Here is a 6443-nt window from a genome sequence, read left to right as displayed (position 1 = left end):
CTGGACAGAAAAGTCTGCATCAAAGTTAACAGACAACAAATAACTGATCATAAAAAATAAGGAAGAATGCTCAGATGTCTGAACATCTGATGCTAGACATGTATTGTTTTCAGTCTTCACTCTTGTCATTACCTGAGGATCCCAGTGCAAACCCAATGCCCCTCGGCAGCCTGGCAGTCATGCTGGGGTTCCACTCTCCAGGAGTTTCCTCCCCCGGAGCTGAGCACAGAACACTGCCCTAATGATCCCAACCTTCACTGCTCTGCCCCACAGCTTGCACCATGTCAACTGGACGAGCCCTACAAGGCAACAGCAAGAGTTCCTTTTTTTGGCAGCCTCTTTGCAATATGAGAGGATGGAGGTTTGGAAACAAAGCGACAGCCATTCATTCCTTCCCCAAGGCAGAGCAGAGGGTGAAATACTCACAGGTCCTGCAGTGCATCTTCCACTTTGTGATGAGTCCTTCTGCAGAGCTGCAGGATGGGCTGTAGGGTGGGAACAGGGGGTGGCAGCCAGCAGCCCCCAACCTGGGCGGGGGGCACGGGGTGGCAGCCCCTGTAGTACAGCTCCCACGTTCTGCTGCTATCAGCCCTGCTTGCATCAGTGCTCTACAAGGGAAGGCCCCCAAGTGCCCCATGCCCACCCCTGGCACGGAGGTCTGGGCAGCTGCAGCTCTGGCCCTCAATAGGCAAATGCACTGCAGCTGTAGCACACGGGATCCACTCCACTGCAAACTGAGCTTAGCTCTGCAAGCATTTTGTGGCAGAGCCATCTCCTGTGAGGTTCAGAGAAAAGCAGGGAGTGGAGAAATTCAGGAAGCATGGGTGAAATTCTCAGAATTTATTTTTTCTTCCACAAACCTGAGCATAGAATCTCATGTTGGTTTGGTCTGAAAAATTGGCTGTGTCATCAGTAAGGAGAACTGCACTGATTTCTTGTCCTGAGATAGAGATTTTGGATTCCAGGAAGCTGCAGGCAGCCCATCCCAGGATGTATTTATTGCAGCCTGAGAATCAGAGTGCCTGTGAGCATTACCTCACTGGGCACAGTGTCAACATTTTTCACATTTTGCCCTGCATGTGCTTCAGCCAGACTTCCTTTTTGTAAGAGAGCCATTTATAAGAAATGGAAAGAGCTTGCAGCAAGCACTGTACTCCCAAAGTTGCAAGCACAGGAGAAGCTGCTTTTTTGGTGTTTGCTTTTGTAGCCACGGCTGAGCCTGCACCCTGCACCCACTTTGTGTTAACCCCTCCCTGCCCAGTGCCACTCAGAGCTACACGCAGTGCCTCAGGAGCTGGCGGTTGGGTGCTCACTGCTGGGGCCCTGGGCTTCCCAGGGGATGGGGTTGGCTCTGCAGCTATTCCATGTACCCAGGTGATCCATTGCAAAGCAGAATCCTTGTTTCAGAGTTTAATTGGGAAAGGGTGGAAGGAGAGCAGGGAAGAGAATGAGAAAGGATGAGAGCAGGGAAGAGAATGAGAGCAGTTTACAGAGGGAGAGGGGAGGCAGGCAGTGAAAGGAAGGAGTGGGGAAGGGAAGGGGAGGTTTACAGAACACCTGCAAAGGCACCAGGAGGCATGGGGAGGGACTGGAACCTGACACTGGTGGTGAGGAGGAACTACCATGTGTGGTGCTTGGCCTGGAGGGGCTGCTGAGCACTGGAGGGTGCAGGGGGTGTCAGTGCATCTCTGGAAGGAAGCAGGTGGCGTGGCGGGGAAGCAGATAAGGGCTGACTCTCACCATACTGCTCTTCCCCACCTTGAAGCCACACTGCATCCTGTCTGCTCTGTCCTCAGTTGTGCTCCCCCAGCAGAGCTGTGATATCCACGCATATGTAGGGCTGGAACCCGCTCCTCAGCCCCAGTTCAATGCACGCAGTCCAGTGCCAGCTAGCACGCTTTGTTTTACACGGCACCAGAATGAAACCATCTCAGACTGCCTTATATAGCAGCTTGACTGACCCTAGGGGTAAAGATGGGGAACAAAGTGCTACATCAGCACCATTTGGCCAAAGCCATGATCCTCTGCTTCTGTGTTCTCCCAACCGATCCCGTGTAGATGGTGCTTTTTGGTGTCACGTGGAATACAGAGCTTCCCAGGAGCATTTGATTTTACAGGACATTACCGACTGAGACAGAGCTGTGTCCATCTCAGGATAACACAGCACTCGTGGAACACTGCCTGGGGATTTGGTTAGGTTTTAAGTAAAAATGACATGGAAAAACTTCCTGTGGACTAGGGAAACAAATCGGGATTTGGGGTCGCCCTGCATTGGGTAGATGTGATGAAATACTTCTGGTGATCTTTTTCTCTATGTCTCAATTTGCTGTTACGACCGTCAGCAAATCGCGGGGTGATATGAGGAAGAGGGCAGTGGGGGTTGCAGGGCAGGGGTTGGGAGCAGCCTGCAGTCAGATGGAGACCAGGGGACCCGACACCACAGAGCTGGGAGCAGTGGCAGCTCCCTACAGGTGACAGCTGGGTGGAGCAAAATGCTTCCCTGGTGTTTACTTGCCTCTTGAAGTGCATTATTCACTGTTTGTGTTTTGTTCAAGCACACCCCACCTCCACATGCATGCCTTCCTGAACCAGGCATGCTGCTCGCCAGGCACTGTGAGCAGCTGATGTCCTTTGGCATGGTGGCACAGATGGGCTCCATAACCTCTGTGTGAGCCTGACACAGCCCCACTGCGAGAGGTGAGCTGTCAGTTCCTTGTTTCTGCTGAGAGATAAGAAAGCAGCAAACAAGCAGGCTGCATCCCAGCCTGGGGAGGGCACTCCCCCAGCAATTGGCTGTGCAGATAGGGCACAACCCAGATAGAAAGGTCAATGGGCTTTCACTGGGAGTGATCTGTGTGGGTTTATACCTGCAGAAAGCAGTGGAGATGCAGAGTTAGCGCTGCGTTTCTATGCTGGGTGTATTTATTTGATGCCTCATTGATGCCAGTTGCTGCCATTGATATGCACTAAAAATAGCTGTAGTGGCACTGTGGTGCAGAAGTCACAGATCAATCAAGTTGCTACTCAAAATGAGGTCGTTGAGGCACCTCTGACACATTTTCCATATATAATCATCAGCCCATTGGCCCAGGAAGCTTGGGATTATTCTGTGAAGCCAGCTGGGGGCTGAGCAACAAACCAGGGGAGGCTGGAGCTTGAAAGAACCGCAGCATGACCTGCCTTGCCAATATTTACATTGTATAAGAGATGCTGTGACTTTTTTATTGTGATGGCATTGGCGTTGGAACCTCACATACCTTCCGCCATCTCTTTTTCAGGTTTCTTTCGCTACCTTTCAGCACTCCTAAGTGCAGGGTACCTTGTGCCCAGGGGTCAGCATGAGGCTGCTCAGAGCCCCTGAGCTGAAAATGTCCTTGTGCTGCCCTGCCTCTACCCCGTGCCTCTCTGCCTTCTCCTGTGTTTGATTTACCTGATGCCTTCTATCTTTATTGACACTGAAAGCTCACCAGGAGCCCTGCCTCACCCTGCACAAAGGCAAAACCTGATTGGAAGGTACTACCAAGACAGCGAAAAAATGAGCTGACAAAAAACACAGGGCACTTTCAGGGGTGAGAGTTCTGCACGAAATCCAAGTTTGGGCTTTTTTTTTTTTTTTTTTTTCTTTAATTTTCTTGTTGAAAACAAACAAACATTACAGCAGTGGAGGTGGAGTGCAACAGTGTGACGCTGTCCGGGCTGCCTCTTCCCATTGCACATGACTCCATCTCTGCCCTGAAAGCATTCCCACATGTCCAGCCCAACTCTTTTATGGTTCTGTTGTTCTGCTGTTATCTTTTGTTTAAAAAATAAAAATAAATAAAAGTAAAAATAAAAAAAAAAGGAGAGGAGAAGAGAGAAGAAGAGAGGAGAGGAGAGGAGAGGAGAGGAGAGGAGAGGAGAGGAGAGGAGAGGAGAGGAGAGGAGAGGAGAGGAGAGGAGAGGAGAGGAGAGGAGAGGAGAGGAGAGGAGACGAGCTTTGTTACTTAGATACATTAATTGTATATTTTATAGGCATCCAAAACCAATTCTGCTTCACTCAACTTGACCCAGGCAAGCCAGAAGGTGGTACAGCCCTTTAAGTGCTGCAATATTCTGCTCATTTAAGGCGGTGGGTAGATACCACAACTCCAATCTCACTGCCATCCAAGGGTATTTCAAAGCAGCCCAGCACCTCACAGCCCTGGCTGGGGAAGGTGGGAGAAAAAAGCATTTCCAGGCTTTACAGATTGCCTCCATTGCCCCAACCTCTTCAGCCGTTTACCCAGAAGACAGGTGATCAGAAACATACGACTTGCTGTAAGGTATTGCACAATGCATGGCATTATGGTGATGGGAAATCAGACTGTCTGTGAGTATCCAGCACCTACACTCAAGCAAATGGAGCTCAACTGGGAGCAGCATGAGAGCAGTACTGCGGGAGGGTTCCGGTACCACCTGCACCGGGTTGAGCAGCCCCAGTTCAGTGCTTGAGACTTCAAACTAATGCATGCAGCAGCACTGCCCAGCAGGATGGTGGGCTCTGGGCTGTTCAAAGGTCTGGCAGCACTGTGCTACGCTCAGGGATCTTCTGGGTGCTGCCTGCCTGTGTCCATCAGTCGTGTGCTTACCGGGTAGGAGTGCAGCTCTGTTCATGTGTATTGCTGGAAGCCGACAGTGGCATGGAAATATAAACACAGGAACATGGCTTATCATTTTCATTTCTTTTATTTCCTTTTTTTTTTGATCTTCCTGCCACCCATCTCCATGGTTCCTACTCTTCCACATCCTCCAAGTCCCTTTCTGGGAAGTGCTGGCACAGAACACACGAGGATGCAGCACGGACCCTCCATGCAGCTCTCAGCAGGGCAGTGCTATCGTGCTGCTTTGGGGCCCCATGGTCCTTGAGGTGCTGTGCACGTTGGATGCAGTGACTGTCCCTCCCTAAGTACATTCCCTAAGTGCAGCTGAGTGCTGGCCAATTCCCATTGCACTAAAAATAGCCCCATTCTGACCCTTATTTTTTTCCACTTCCTTTCCTCCTTTACTTGTGCTGCACTGAGCCGGCGGGTCCGCGGGTGCTCATTTTGGGATCGTTGTGGGGTCAGAGGTCCTGTGCTGCAGCTCACCTGCCCCCACCCGGGGTCAGGGGTGAAAACTCAGAACGGGGAAGGGGAGGAGGACAAACACCGAGTGTTCGTGGGCTGAGTCCCTTTTGTCATGTCCCTTTTGTCTCTGTGGGGCCGAGAACTGTGCCCGCGGAGCCGCAGGACGTGCAGAGCCGTCCCATCGCCGTCCCATCGCCGTCCCATCGCCGTCCCATCGCCGTGCCGCTGCCGTGCCGCGCCGGGGGGGGGCGGTGCTCCCCCCGCTCCGCTGGTGCTACAACAGCCTGATTTCCCCGAAATGATGCCGGATGCAGCGACCAATCAGCGGCGCGACCGTCCCCCAGCGGCGGCGCTGATTGGTGGAGCCGCTGCCGAGCCCGGGCGGCGGGGAATCCCGGCCGCCGCGTTATACCCGAGGGCGCGACCCGCGGGCGACAGAAGTGACTCGGCGGCCGTCGGGCACGGACGGCTCAACTCGGCTCTGCTCGGCTCATCTTGTGGCATCTTGTCGCAGCTCAGCACAGCACAGGATCTCGCGGCGAGGTGGGTCCCGGCGCTCTCGCCCCCTGCTTTGGCTGCATGCGTTCCCACGGGGACACGGCTCGGCTCGGCTCGGCTCGGTCCGGTCCGGCTCGGTTCGCCAAGCGGGGACACCGCCAGCCTGAGTTATGCTGAGGTGCTTTTGGGGTGTCTCAGGTGCCGCTGCGCCCGTCATGCTGCAGCCTTCGAGGGGCACCGGGCATCCCCTGGGGGCTGCGGCCCCGCGCCCACAACACGAACGGGACGGGACGGGACAGGACGGGACATCCTCCGCGCCGTAAGGGGACGGCGACGTCTGGGCGCGGCTGTGGCTCTGGGGCTCATCAGGAGCCAGCGCTGGGCTCCGGGGTTGCGCCCTGCAGGGCCGCACATATCGCGGCCCGGCACAACTCGGCGCCGTCTGGCCTCTCTCCCGGCTCCGAGAACTTTTCGGGCCGTTGTCTCGTTGCTTGGGAAAGCCGCAGCCCCATTGTTCGGGAGCGGCTGTCCTCGGGCAGCACAAACAGGAAGCTCCGAGAGGGGCAGAGCGGAGCGGGGGTGGGGGGGGGACGGCCGCAGCGCTGCACTCCGGGGGGGGCAGGGGGAGGTACGGCGGAATCACCGCTCCGCTCGGCGCAGGAAGAGAGCTTGGAGTGAGAGGCCGTGCAGAGAGGTACCCGGTGGCCACACAGAGGGGTGGCACGGGGGTCCTCGCTACATGCTTTGCCCCCCTCCCCCCCGTAGCAGGACCTCGTCGTGGAGCGGGACTCAGGGCAGAAGGCTCCGAAACGGAGCAAAAGACTCCAAACGCGGCTCTGGTCACTGGGAGAGCTGGGAGAG

The 6443-nt window shown here is 54.8% G+C and overlaps 1 protein-coding gene across 2 annotated transcripts in view; it reads left to right on the top strand.

Moving 5' to 3' along the window:
- The first annotated feature begins 5468 nt into the window (after positions 1–5468).
- IRF1 (interferon regulatory factor 1) overlaps positions 5469–6443 on the top strand; it is a 6004-nt gene continuing 5029 nt past the window's right edge. For both annotated transcript variants that reach the window (XM_010719249.2, XM_085236863.1), the window contains exon 1: positions 5469–5627. The gene's annotated coding sequence lies outside the window, so the exon portion shown is untranslated. The remainder of the gene's footprint in view (positions 5628–6443) is intronic.

This window comes from Meleagris gallopavo, chromosome 15 (genome assembly GCF_905368555.1).
Source record: "Meleagris gallopavo chromosome 15, MGAL_WU_HG_1.1, whole genome shotgun sequence".
Lineage (NCBI taxonomy): Eukaryota > Metazoa > Chordata > Aves > Galliformes > Phasianidae > Meleagris > Meleagris gallopavo.
Note: the sequence above shows the minus strand (reverse complement) of the source record. Positions and strands in the feature narration are given on the sequence as shown.